General features: G+C 43.8%; 1 pseudogene; it reads right to left on the bottom strand.

The window, feature by feature from the left end:
• Positions 1 to 1,200: 1,200 nt before the first annotated feature.
• Positions 1,201 to 13,561, bottom strand: LOC142784689 (uncharacterized; annotated as a pseudogene).
• Between the last annotated feature and the right edge of the window lie 1,037 nt (positions 13,562 to 14,598).

Here is a 14,598-nt window from a genome sequence, read left to right on the forward strand (position 1 = left end):
GCAGCTCCTTTGAGGTTTGGGCACGGCACGAGAGTTCTTTCTCTTGGCATGCAATGGGCTTTCCAAAAAGGTGTTTCTTTTTTTGTTTATATACGTCTTTTTTTGTTACGTAGGTTTAAATTCTCCTCGTGTGTGTCGAACCACACGTTAGCCCTACACCTGAGGTAGTACCTGACGTTTGCAAGCATCAAAGTCGAATCCCAGCGATTGGTCTTGCTGCTGCAATCTTAGTTGGCCAGCCACTTCTCCACTTGACTGTTATCAGTCCCGCAGAAGGGGCCTGGGCCTCGGAGGTGGGTCACGACAATGTGACTGGGTGCATTTGGCATAGCGGGGGCTGGATCAGCAGAATTGTCTGCCGGCATGATGGACTGTCCAAGAATACGCCCGCTGCGAAGTTCCGTTGTGTGCTCCTGATGTGTCCAGCACCTCCACCTAAGATGTTACGGGGAGATGACAGAAAACGAGTGTATTTACAATATTCATAGTAACAATACTGCGGTTAAAAACAACCACGATGGCCAGGACAGGCACCACCTAGTCTTTTAACTTCTTCAATTTCTAGGTAAGCGGCACATAACTATACTGTCAGTGTCGTGGTTTTGGGACATTAACCCCACCGCCACTCAAAAAACGCAATTGAAGAGCTCGTTACTCCTGACGGTAAGGCGAAACAAAAGTCGCTCACGGTGGAATGGCACAATGTTACTGCACAACATTGATGAGTATCTGATTGTGACTTGTGAGGGCCACACCTGGTGGATCCAAGAGACTAGTGGGATTAGTGGGCACCATTCTTTTAACATCAGCTTTGACAAGGCTGTATGCATGATACTGAGGTAGTAGTGCAGAGCCAAATGCTTCTGCCTGTGGCTAAGGTGACCAATTGTAAGGTTATGATATTACAGCTAATGCGAGGAGTCGTTCTCGCTTTGGTTCAATCAAAGATGAAGCATCAAGTGCAGCGGTGGCGATGAGCTGCTCCTTCGCGTAGATTTAGGTTCACTTTAAAGAATCCCGCATGGCCCAATTTGATCCGAAGGCACCCACTGTGCGCCCCGTCGCGGTGGTCTACTGGCTAAAATACTTAACCGCTCACCCGCAGGCCGTGGCATTGAATCCCGGCTGTGGTGACTACATTTCCGATGGAGGTGGAAATGGTGTAGGCCAGTGTGCCCGGATTCGGGAGCCCGTTAGAGAACCCCAGGTGGTCGAAATTTCCGGAGCCCTCCACTACGGCGTCTCTCACAATCATATGGTGGTTTTGGGACGTTAAACCCCACATATCATCAGTCACCCACTGCGGTGTGCTTCACAATCATATCATCGTTTTGCCACATAAAACCGTAGAAATGATGTTTGAAACCAAGTTGGCTCTGTGCCTAGAACTGTCGTGAGCCCAGTTGGTGGGAGGCAGCTGCCATTCAGTGCAGCCTTGCACCAGGCACATTTTTCTCTATGCTGTGACTCAAAGAATGGGGCCTCTTCTTTGCTCTCTTGGCAGCTGGCTCAACTGATGGGCGCCCTGTAGGGACCCTCTTGGACCCCCTTGTAAGCCCTGGCCTACGCCTAGCAGTGCTGGTCGGTTGCACCCTTATGTGACGGGCCCGGCGACGTCTTGCTGCAGCGGTAGCCTTGAATGCCAGCATCAGTCCTGTCCCATCGCTGCTGTTCTGAACACGAGCAAGCTCCTCTGCAAGGCCCTTCACGATATCAAGGTAAGCTGGATTGTGTGCATTCATAGAATGCACACGCCGCAACTGGACCTCCAGGAACTCGTATGCATGTTCTTGGGCCTGCACCAAAAGTGATGAAAGAAATATACTTCAAGTGTACAGCACACCAACAAGAACTGCACATTTATTTTGCTCCTCTCTAACTGCAGACAACTGCTCGAGAATAAAGTTCAAGCTGAGGAGTCAGTTTAAGTTAAGGTTTTCCTGTCACCTGTTTTGACTATTCTGTTAGTGGAAGTGCTGCTAATACCAACAATTGGTGACCTGTAGCCCAAACATGGAACAATACGACACCAATAGTGTTGAAATCTTGAAATTGCCCTAAGAATGATGACATCCACCAATATGAAATTGTAAATTCGTGAGTGCGGAAGAGCACAATAATATGCTTACAGGAATAAAAGAAGCCTTGACTACTGTTCAGTAGCATTCCCTATGTTTAATTGAAAAGTACTTCAGGGCCCTTTCAAGGGGCTTGTCCTACCTGGGCAAGTTGGGCTGCATCAGGCACCGACGGTACAGGTGCGAGGTGTGTGGCCTCTTGCGTGCTGGTGCCTTGCAATGCTTGGAGTTCGTCTGGCTCCTCCGGCTGGGCTCCTCCTCTTTGAAGGGTTCGAAAAATATCCTGGGGGGACACTTCTCGCCCAGGGCCAGCTGTTTCAGTTGGTACCGGTCGACAGTACTCAGTGCCGGAGCATTCGGAAACAGTCCTCCGTACTTTTTCTGCACCAAAGCCTGGTGCTTACAAAATGCACCTTTCTTACCAAAGAGACATGTACATAGTCCTATGTCAGCATAGACCTCATAACTGGAGCTGGGGTGGGTCGCACTAGGCACAATGTACTGTCCCTGGCCTACCACTTGGATGGCCTCGGCTGCATCTTTCGGCATTCTCGACAGCAGCCGCTTGTACAGTAGTTGATGGGCTGCAACACGGCTGCAGGCGTGGCGGAGGATACGGCTTTCAAAGTATTTCTCCCACACCAGAGCCACAGAGTCTACGAGTGCGACTGCATTAAATGCTTCGACTCTGTTCAGGATAATGTCTTTGAGCACGCGTATGGTTGCCTCCGCAAAATTGTTGGTGTTGTGGCCCCTTGTCAAGACGTCCAAACGGTAGAGCTGCACCCACTCTTCTTGTCGGCGCAAGAATGTCAGAACTCTAGACACGAAGGCATCGTGTTGTAGGGCCTTCACTTCGGCAGTGGCAGCTTCAAGTTTTTCTGCTGTGTCTGCATACATGACCTGCAGATAGCAGGAAATTTTTCAATGAGGTTCTCGTATTTGGATATTTTCGCTTTTTTTAAACTGCACCATAATACAGATTCATGCTTCACTGTCTGCATTGAAGTCACTTTGTGGTCTGCACATGCTTGCCCCAGTTCAAAAGGCCAGTAAACAATCCCCAAGGACCAAAAATCAAAAATATCTGCACCTTTGCTCCGTGAACATGCTGCCTCCTCAAGGATTTTGCAAATACTTTATTAAGGAATTCACAGGGGTTAGAACATTGGTTTCAGCTAGTTTCAAATTTTCGTGCGGTCTCGCCACCCTTCTCTTTCAAAGGGAGGAAAAAGCGTAGCCTGCCGTCGTGACTGGCTTAACCCAATCGATGAGCTGCGTGCTTCGTCAAGTCGCCGATCGGCGAATTTGTGTCACTGCTCATGAAAGAAGGATTGGTCAGGTGTAGGACAGGAGCGCGGGAATTGTTTTTCTAAATGGAGGCTGTGCACGGTGCGCAGCGCTGTAATCTGGAAATTGATTGCCGCGGTCTGCTCTACGAATTGCCAAGCGGTGGTCCATAAAAGTTGATGCTGCTGACATTTTCTGTACGCTTGTGCGAATAGGGAATTTTAGGTTCGAAGTGAATTCGAAGCGAATAGTGATTTTGGTCGAATAATATCTAATTGAATTGTAATAGTATATATATTGCATATTATAAACAAAAAGGGGCATATTTGTCATGGCCAAGCAAACTTGCACAGATCTTTAAAAATTGAAACAGGGCCTATGCAAAGGCCATTTTTTTTTCATCAAACGAAGTGGCAACAACTTCGAATTGTAGCAGCATTCGACTTTTGGTGCAGTCCAAGTAATAGCCAGTAAAATATGCTGCGTTTCAATTTTTTTTACTTAGAGCATATAAATCTGTGTAACGAGCTTTTAAACTGAAAACAACAAAAAAAGCAGAATCAATGTCATTGTAATTCTTTATTAAAACCTTGAAGTGGGGCTTTGCTGCAGTGCGAATTTCTCTTGATTACGTGTTTTCACGGCTTAGCACCAATTCACTGCAGTGAAACCACTTTTACATCTGGTCTAATATGCTTGGATAACTGCTTTCATGGTTTAGCATTCCTCCACTGCCGTGAAACCACCTTTACAGAGTGTTACGTGTGGACTAATATACACCTATTTTGTTCGTTTTTAATAATTCAAAAATTTCAGCAATTTAACTTTGATTCAAATCAAATTTGAGTACTGCATTATTCATTTGAATATTCAAAGCATTTGAATATTTGTACAAGCCTCATTTTATGGCATTCGAAATCATTTGAACCCACCAGACGTTTACTGGTGTACTTTTTAAATGTGATTAAAATGGACACAAATACTGTCTGCGTTTTCATCTGCAGATTAGGGAATCTTGTGCGGCATACACTCCAAATTATACCGCGAGGAAGTGAAGGTAATTCATGCACTAGCCTTGCAGGACAGCTGTGCTTTTTATGCACCTATGCTGCTATGCCAGCGCCATCATCTTGGAAACATGAAACGAATGCTAAAATAGCAGACCATTGTGAATTTGTTCACTAAGTGCAGATGCAACGAATGCACCTCCTATCTTAGAGCTAGAGTTACAACTAGATTGCAAAAAAACTTGCCAGTTGGAAGGCAGACATGAATCGTCTCCTCTGGTCTTTGTCGACAGAGTTGTGAGATGTCGTCAGCCAGCGCCACTCCGCTTGTGCCACATGAAAATGGCACAAAAGCTGCCTTGCTGACGGCCATGTCTGCTGCAGGGCGGCCTTCTCAGCACTCGAATTGTCACTCATGAGTACCTGTGGGGCCTGGAAGACAATGCAATAAAGTTGAAAGCTGTTCATAGTTATAAAAGCATAGAAAAGTCGTGGCTGTTGTGAGAACAATTTTCGTGGGTGAATCAAAAAATATAAATAGCCTTGGCTAATAAGTTTCTATTGAATTTGAGTTCGCTATTTGCTTTTTAATAAACTATAGAGAGCAGTAACATTTATGGTAAGTTTCAAGGTTAAAGACAAGTGTAAGTTTGCATCTGTTACCAGTATATTAAAAAGAAGAGAGAGTTCGGGCAATAGGTCCACGAACTCACTCATTGGCCAACTCACACGGACTCACTCAGACTCACATTATGAGTCTGAGTCTGGATAAGCACTATTTTTGTGAGTCGAAGTCCGAGAGAGTTTGTTTGAAGAAAATTTTAGTGAGTGTGAGTCCGAGCGGGTTCGGCTAAGCAAAATTTTGGAGAGTGAGTCCGAGTGTGTCTAAAGCGCAAAATATATTTCTTGAGTGAGTTCCACTTTCTTTTGCCGACTTGAGGTTCCACCTAGACATTTTCAGCATTACTCAGCCTTACCTAGATTCACATTTATACTCACATCTATTCATAGGTATTCCAAAGCAGTGTTTTTCATACACCGTTTCAATATTTATTAATTAGACATTTGAATTATACAAGGGGGCACCTTGGCACTCCCAAACTAAGTCTTCCAGGGAATTTCTCGACTATTATATTTTAACATCTCCTCCAAGAAAAATGACATTACTGGTTTGGAAGCACTCGAAACTCGTTTTCGAAGATGCTGTGTGAAGCGGCACCAAGAAGAGCACCGATTACATCAGATATTGGTGTTAAAGAGCACTGACACCACAATCAAAGAAGCTAATTCTATTCTGATGAACTCATGAGTTGACTCAGTAGTACTCACTCACACTCAGGTCCAGCCGTGAGTCTGAGGCTGAGTGTGTGCGGTTGAGTAATGTTTTGGTGCGTTTGAGTCTGAGTGAGTCCGGCTTAAGAACCTGTATGGGCCTGTACAAAGGCTTACAGTATTGTTAAATAAATAAATATGTGTGAACGAGAGTTTGGGTGAGTTCAGCTCAGAAAAAATTTTGTGAGTCTGAGTACAATGAGTGGAAAGTTCAATATACAAAGTGCATTTGATTTACCTGCACCAATTGAAACCGGTTCACGGCTGTGCATGCAAAGTTCAGAAATTGTGAAGCGCAAGTTCAGTGGTGCAGGCACAGTGCAACACCCAAAACGAATGACGATGTGCTGATGCAGGCCTTATTTCTGTTCACTTAGTTAACACCGTTAAGGTAACACTGACCGATGGCCAAATGATTCTGCATACAGTTTATGAGGCACAAACTTCTTAGCAAAAAACACATCGTGTCAGTGGAGGCAGGTACGGTGCCTACACCAAAGTATTGCGTCGTTTGCTCAGCTGCACGCGCCACTGCACCAAGCCGGCACTGTCAGTGTGGGAGGGGCGGGAAAATCGTGAACCAGCGCTGTACCTCTTCTGCACCTTTAGAAATGAATGGCAGGGTTCAGAGGTTGTCAATGCTGCACCGCTGAAACGAATGGCAAGACGCAGAACATCGTGAGCTGGTTCACGTGGTGCTGGCAAATTGAACAGACTGATATATTTCATGAATGAGCCTGAGAGAGTTCCACAAGCTATGCCGACCTATGGTGTGGGCACATGTTTTAGCTTGAGAAACGCTTATCTAGCCTGAGTGAAATGCACAGAACAGGCACACTTCACCCACAATGATGGTGTCACATGGGAAAGATTAGAATTCATAGCCAAATGTGTGATGATGATGAGAGCATGTAGGTGATTTCTATAAATGCCCACAAGAACCACAAAGGCCCTCTCCTGTGGCTTAGTCTGTGCAGTATTGTTGACTTTTGTTTTTGTCACAAATAACTTCTGTCCTGGTACAACTTTTTATTTTTTTGGTCCAGCTTAATGGAGCTATTTGCTATTGTGTCATTACTCATACGCGAATTCAGAAATGTCTTCAGAAGTTCCATAGGAAACTACAGGTTTTCCCGCTCACTTTGATCCAAGTGGCAGCTTAGATAATCTGCACGCCATTGAAATAATCTGAGCGCCAACCTCTTTAATCCATGTGCCAAACATTTAATCCAAGCCCCAACATATTTAATCCAAGTGCCAACTCAATCAGGCCGCGTGCCAGTGATTTTAATCCAAGTGCCACCATGTTTAATCCAATCGCCACTGGCTTGAATTCAGGTGCCAGTCAGTTCAATCCATGCACAAAAAGCACAATACGGGGCGTAAAATTGGCAATGCATTTGAAATGCAGTTTCTACAATATAAAATACTATAGTCGGAAAGTAGAATAAATCATTATTATTAGTATTCGCCGCTAGTATTCAAGGAAACAAAAATTCCGTGGTTCGCTTGAGCCATGTTTGCAGTGCTTATACTGTGCTATGTAGAAGTTTGTAGATGAGTGCTTGGCACGGGTGGAGTCATTTTAATAGCAATGAAAGAAAAAATCAAGGATATTTTGTGCTCGTCAACAAAGCTCATAATTAGATTTGTATAGCATTAGATGTCTGGGCCAGGTCATGTAATGCGGCAGACATAATATTGTTATTGGAGTACCGGGATGCATCACAAGATATGAAGAACTTGACTGTGGGCAGTGATGAGTCAGAAACAGGTACACGCTCAATAAATTAGGGCAGAGCAAATTAGAAATCATTTAAGAGGCTTTCGTCCTGCAGGGCACATAAGACGCAAACTCGTGACCCTGATGTGGAAAACGGAAGTCATATTTTATATTCATATTAGTTATCTTTTATTCAAAGAAAATTATGTGTAATCGATGAACGCGTGTTTCAAGCAAACACGCTTCAGGAATACTAGCGTTGTCTTTTTATATGAAAACAGGAGTTTCCCTTATTATGCTTTTATAAAAAACCTAATTCCAAATGAACCGAAACAAATGCAACTTGAGTTTTAAATGGTTGTTTCTGATTTCAAGAACGAATGAATATCAAGTCAAATCAAACTTTATTTATTTACCATACAAAAACTGGAGGGTCGCCAAGGCTAAAAGCCGCGAGAAGGGCTTGAAAAAGGCCCTGGTGACCATCTGTCTATCACCGTTATCACCGGGCTGAGCAGACGACTGCGAATCCCTCAGCGAATAAGTAGCCGAAAGCAGTCTGCTTAGCAGACGACACGAATCTATGCATATGGGATGGTGTACATGGTTAGCCAGAATAATGCAGTAGCGACGAACCATACACTGACTCTATGAGAAAATACTCTTAGTACCCATAAATTCAATCAACACACACTGTTCTTTTTTTATTTTGAAGCTATGACACCAAAATGTTAGGAGGAAATAGCAATGCGCACTTCATTTCATAAGCGCAAGCATGCATAGGTGAAGGAAAAGTTCTTATTGTGACTTCATGTTTACGTTATTTTCACATTTATACTGTATAAAGCGGCAAACTAGTGTTTCTAGTGCGTGGATTAAAATGACTGGCACTTTAATTAGTCATTGGCAATTGGATTAAACTCACTGACATGCGGCCTCATTGAGTTGGCGCTTGGATTAAATGTTTGGCACATGGATTAAGTAGCTCGGCGCTCAGATTATTTCAATGGCAAGCAGATTATTTAAGCTGGCACTTGGATTAAAGTGGGCGGGAAAACCTGTAGTTCAGATTATGAATTATAGTCAAGCCACGCATTGAGCACTGGCCTCTACATTTTCTTCACTAGTTGCTCTTGTAAGTTTGTGTTAACAATGCTATTGTAGAGAATTGGGATGGCATTAATATATAGCAATTCACTGTGCACAAAATTTACAATTTTATGCCTACTTCCTTACTTACTGGTTGGCCTCCAAAGCAGAGAGGATGGGCTTCCTTGAGGAGCTTGAAAGCAGCCAGGTAGCCATCGGTGCTCTGCTCCTTGTGAATTAGTACTGCGAGTGGGACAGCACCAGCCTTGGTCGCAGTCAGCACCACTGTTACTGTGCATTTGGTGGTGTCGCATGAGGCAGTCGAATCAACAAAGACGATCTCCCTCGCCAGCTCGAGGTTATGAGCTCGTCGCATGATGGGGGTAACCACGACCACTGCCCAGCAGGCACTGCTGCCACCACGAGTCACACTTATGTGAGTGCCTGGAAAGTTATGTTGAATGGCAGGTGGTCTTTTAAGAACAATCTTCAGGCGCATGACTTTTAATGGCCATTTTGCTCTCTGTACAGTGCAAAGTGTTCCTGCAAAGTAAGTTTTTGTTCTAGCTTCACCTTGCCTTTTAAAAACGTCTTGCAGGCTTTTTTCAAGCGATCATAACATTACCTCATTGTCGGAGTTTGTTGCTTCACAAATCAATTGCAGCAAAAATATTTTGACTCCTTGAAGTACGAGTGGAGTTCAGGTTTACTGCAATCTTTTTGTACTTCATTTATTGATTCTCCACGAGCACACTGTCAGCTACACAGCGATTAATGACAAAGGGAAAGAGGCTACATCAGCGAGCATTGTTACAAATTAGTATCAGATAGAGCAGGGAAGATGAGCAAAATCAAGAGAGCATGGACCCGTGCAGGTGCCCGCATTCCCTTATGAATGCGGAGCATTTCTTTGCGTACTGCATGCACTTTCGGTATCTATCTACCTGTATATATATATATATATATATATATATATATATATATATATATATATATATATATATATATATATATAAGCCCTGCCGCGGTGGTCTAGTGGCTAAGGTACTCGGCTGCTGTCCCACAGGGTGCGGGATCGAATCCTGGTTGCGGTGGTGGCATCTATCTATCTGCCTGTCTATATCTATCTATCTAGCCGCTTACGTCTAGGTGCTCACGTGATAATCTCCTTAACTTGGTGGGAACCTAAATTAATATGAGAGGGTTTGATGATTATGACACGCTGGTCAAAACACAAATAACATTATATGTATTGTTAAACACTTCTTGTTAAACAGTTAAACAGTGGCACATACCTTGCCACAGCTGTTTGACACTTGGTATCTACCCAAAAACGACGAGAACACACATGGGCCATTGTAACGCATGAACGTGAAAGGGACTCTGAAACACCTTTTTAAGTAACCATGGAATGGATTCACTAAAAGAGCATATTGCCTCACGAATTAAACGCTGCAAAAATTTTAAGAATACGTCCGGTATGAGGGGACTCTCAAAGATTTGTCATGCTGCAATCGCATTCGCTCTGCTCTCATCCCGGCGAAAGCTCTGGGAGCTAAGCCGGGGGGGGGGGGTATGGCATGGGCAAAAAAAAAAATGTCACACGTGCCTTTTGTCATTGAAAACTTTCTTTTTGTTTTTTTTCGCTTTCAATACATGGTCTTTTCTGTGTGATCGCGAGCGCGCGTGGGGACAAGTTGCGGCATCTCGCGGTGATCCCTGTAAGGACCGAACGCGCCATGTTAAAATCAGCGAATGGCTCATAGATGGCCTTTGAATAATTTTTCAGCTTCCTCCGTCATTTGTTGAAACGAGAGAAAGCAATTTTTAGCTGACTTTGGTCATTTATTTATTGCAAATTCCAAGCCGCGTACTGCACTATAATATTTGGCCCGTGTGTTCTTGGGAGCCTCTTCTACCAAATGGCAACATTTTCTGGCCATGCTCAAAAAGTGTTGCAGGGCCTCTTTAAGAAAAAGCTGACAGCGGCAGCATTTACTCGACAAACACAAAGAAAAATGTCAGGGTGCGAGCAGGGCCCCGCCGCGGTGGTCTAATGGCTAAGGTACTCGGCTGCTGACTTGCACGTCGCGGAATCGAATTCTGGCTGCGGCAGCTGCATTTTCGATGCAGGCAAAAATGTTGTAGGCTAGTGTGCTCAGATTAGGGTGTACGTTAAAGAACCCCAGGTGGTTGGAATTTGCGAAGCCCTCCACTACAGTGTCTCTCATAATCATATGGTGGTTTTGGGACGTCAAACTCCACATATTAGTCTATCAGGGTGCCAGCAGGAGTCGAACCCAAGCATAATGCGAGGCAATCAAGAATTCTACCACAGAGCCATGCTAGATCTCGGAACTATTTTTCAAATAGACCGTAACGTTCGTAAAACGTCAAATGTGGTTGCAGTGCTGGCTATGCAATCTCATAAAGAATACATATTTACTCTTATGCTACAACCTTTATGTTGTGTAAATGTGCATTGTAGTTAGGTGCCATGCACAGAAGTGGATTTATGTACCAGTGTCCAGGGCTACCATCCTTGCAAGCACAAACTCTTCATATCAGCTTATCACTTCTGGTGTTGCTAATACTCATGTTACTGATGGCACCGTTGTGCAAGTGCAAACAACTGGTTATAGAAACATCTGCAACTGTTCAATATGCATCTGTTCCTGCAACATTTGTACATATATTTAGCATCATTTCATAACATGTCGCTGAATAAAAAAAGTTACAACACGGCCACCTTCCCTCCGCATGCTTCACATAATGTGAAGTCCCAAAGTATATGGGATCTGCTGAATTTTTTTTTTAGTTTCGCATCTGTCAAATAAGGTGTTCTCTGTTTCGGCTCTACTTCTCAGTCTTCAATGGTATGGCGCCAGTACCAGGATAAGATAGGTTTAAGATACCTGACCATCTTCCTGAACAGTGAGAGCAATCGGTGCCACCAAGCTAGGCGGAATGTGCCGCCATGCGAACGAACAGAAAGGAAGCGGAGCAAGCTGTTCAAAGAAACATAACAAGCCGTTCATCCAGTGATCAATATATGTCATAATTCAGTGTTCAAGCGGCTGTGTGTCTGTGGTACAGACTGGGAGGTGCATCAGTTATAGGCCTCGCAAACGTGTCAATTCATGTAAAGATTGGTGTTTGTAGTAATTTAGCCACACATTGTGCTAGGCATGGCTGCAGCATGCCTTCGTTTGTCGAATGTTACAGTCCTAAAATGCTGTTGTCAAAGGCTCGCACGGGAGATATTTGAGGCTTTTGCCATCCACCAAAGGGGCCATAGATGTGTGAGCACTCCGCTACTTCATCTGTTTGAAAAAAAAATCAATTTGATGTGACGCACATGACTGAAGATTTGTAATCTAACCATTTTTTTTGTATCCGTGTATCCTTGATCTTGTCAATTAAAATTTCAGTTGACAGTCAGCACCCATTTTTGTATCGCCTTCCTTTGTCCCATTCTTGTGCTTTACGCTTCTTTTCTTTTTTTGTTTTCTCCCAAGTTTAAATGGCCTCTCTAGATTGACCTGTGTGGCTGACACTCTGTACAGCTCTGGTTGCTGCTGCTGTCATGCTTTCCGAAATTTCAACACTTCCTTTAATGACATTTACAACTAATCCTTTCAAGTAACAGCCAAGAAGGACAAAATGCCTTTGACAAAGATAAATACTTACATTGAAACATAGGCCGGCCAGTTTGAGGCATCTCATTTCTTTTTTTCAAGTCTTATATTTCACAATTTGTTTCTATGGGCTGACTCGCGAGCTTCATTAATGCTGGTTCCCTGTGAATTGATGCTCATGCAATGTGTCAGTTGGTCTAGATTGCCAACTTATGCCTTGAACCAAAAACCTTTTAAAAATAAGTCAGTGTCACTTTCAAAGAAAATAAATAACATTTTTGTTATTTCTTTTATCTGGTCATGTATATGTTCTTCTTTCCCCTTTCTTTTTCATCATTTCGGTTTCCCTATCAATCTGATCTGGTTTCGCCACTTGAAACTCCGACTGCCTGTGCACTTCTTGGGCTTTAAGTTTGCCATACTCAAGGTTACTCCAAGAATTTGATGTTTCTGATTTCACAGGAACATAAATTCATCAAAAAGTTGTGGGTTTCAAAGTAAATACATCATTTCTTACTTCCCAAGAAAATAATGGTAAATGTATGCTCTGACTGGCATGTGCAGTGTACAACCAAGCCACTGGCATGAATCACAAGTAGATGAGGCTTTGTGCTGAATGTGTCTGTAATTTGTCATAGCTACAACTTCACCATTCACACATTGAAAATGAGTGCTTATGCTTATGAATACTGTTTTACGTAGAGGACAGATTATACCACAAGTTTAGACATACCTTGAGCTGCATACAAAGGAGCCTTTTCCTCCAGTTTCAGCACTGGGTCGATGTAGGTACCACCAAAACAGGCCTCCCTCCAAACGCTGTGCCAGTGGTAGACCGTTCTTTGAGGCGGATTTAAAGCCGCATTGGCCAGCCTTGCAGGGCCATCATCTTCCATAGAGAGCTTGCTCTCATGCAGTCTCCTTGCTTCACTAGGGGTCATGCCTTCGCTGAAGTAACGGAGGAATGTTTGCCTTGTTGACCTAGTGCCGCGAAGTAGCCGCAGAGCATCCGCTGAGTCGGTGCTGTGGCTGTGCCTGTCGTCGATTCGTATCACTGCAGAAAGAGGCACCTCTCTCTGCAGATACTTGTCCCTGCGTTTGGTGTCAAACGTGGCCAGCTTTATTTTTACGTCAACTTTTGCCATGCACTTGGCATTGCGTGGGCCACTCTTCTTGTTCTTTGTGTGATGCTGGCAGCGCCAAATTTTGTGAAAAGCCATTTTGCATGACACACATGGGTGCAAATGGGGATAAGCTCTTTCATAATGCACTGCTTTGTAAAATATAATTATCTAAGTAAGAATAACTAGAAGTACAAAACTCTTTTCACAGTTGCACTGCTGAAATAGCTATGCTTTTATCACATTTGCAGCTGGCTGCTCGTATGTTGTATTCTGTGCAATGGCATGGCACCGCACGATTGTATGAGCACCATATGAGTGGTTGTCACACATCTCACTGGGGCACCCCAGAGGTGCTTCAGCTGCCATGCCATCATGAAGATGATGGTAGTGTTGAACAATCGTTTGGCTCGGTGCACGCCAGGAAAGGACTCTGTCTGTACAGACTGTTGACTGAAAGCAACAAAGAATTATTCAATACTCACAATAACCTTTAACTTCAGCAATTATGACAGATTTTGGACTCCACAACTTGGTGAATATTTTTTTGCCCGACTTGACAATGTGTTGAATAAGTTGTAGTTGGTATTGTTTGCGACGGTCCCCTCTTCCCCTCCCGAGCCAGAAAAAAAAAGAGGCATCTAGAATTTGTGGCAGAATTGCATAGAGACGGGCAGTATATGAACGTGACATTAACATCAAGTTGGGTATTTATACCAAGAGCCTGCTACAACACATGGCAAGTTCAGCTACCACCCTTTTCAGCATCGCTGGTTAGGCCAATACTTGTAGCTTTTGCAGAGCCTGCTAGGTGAAATGACACATAATGTTGCAATCTATATGCACCAAGCAAAGTTTTATGGTAGGGCACATGCTTCGGTGCTGAAGTTGCCACATTCAAGATACTGCAGTGTGCGCATGTCATTGCAGTAGTGCAAGACCGGTTGCAGCAGGCAAAGTTTCCGAACAGATGGTAGTTATACATGAATATTGTGAGCTCAACCAAGAGCTAGGTGGCTTTCGTCAACTGCCTCTTCATTATCATTAGCTCAAGCAAATAATCTCTGTTGAGTATTCAGTTATTGAGTTAAGATGGCTTGTTGGGCAAGTTGGTATATAGTCTTGGTGGGAACCCCAGCAGCATCAACAGAATGCAGAAGCAACCAAGACAAAAAAAGACAGGGACAGGAAGGACGCTAAGCTGCCAAGTGGCGTGTCTACTACACTGTTGGTATTCCCACCTAGATGTTATTGGCCTGGAGAGATTTTAGGACTATGCAGCTCTTATCTGTGTTGTTCAATGAGCACTAAAATTTACAG

This window comes from Rhipicephalus microplus, unplaced genomic scaffold (assembly GCF_043290135.1).
Source record: "Rhipicephalus microplus isolate Deutch F79 unplaced genomic scaffold, USDA_Rmic scaffold_15, whole genome shotgun sequence".
NCBI classification, from domain to species: Eukaryota; Metazoa; Arthropoda; class Arachnida; order Ixodida; family Ixodidae; genus Rhipicephalus; species Rhipicephalus microplus.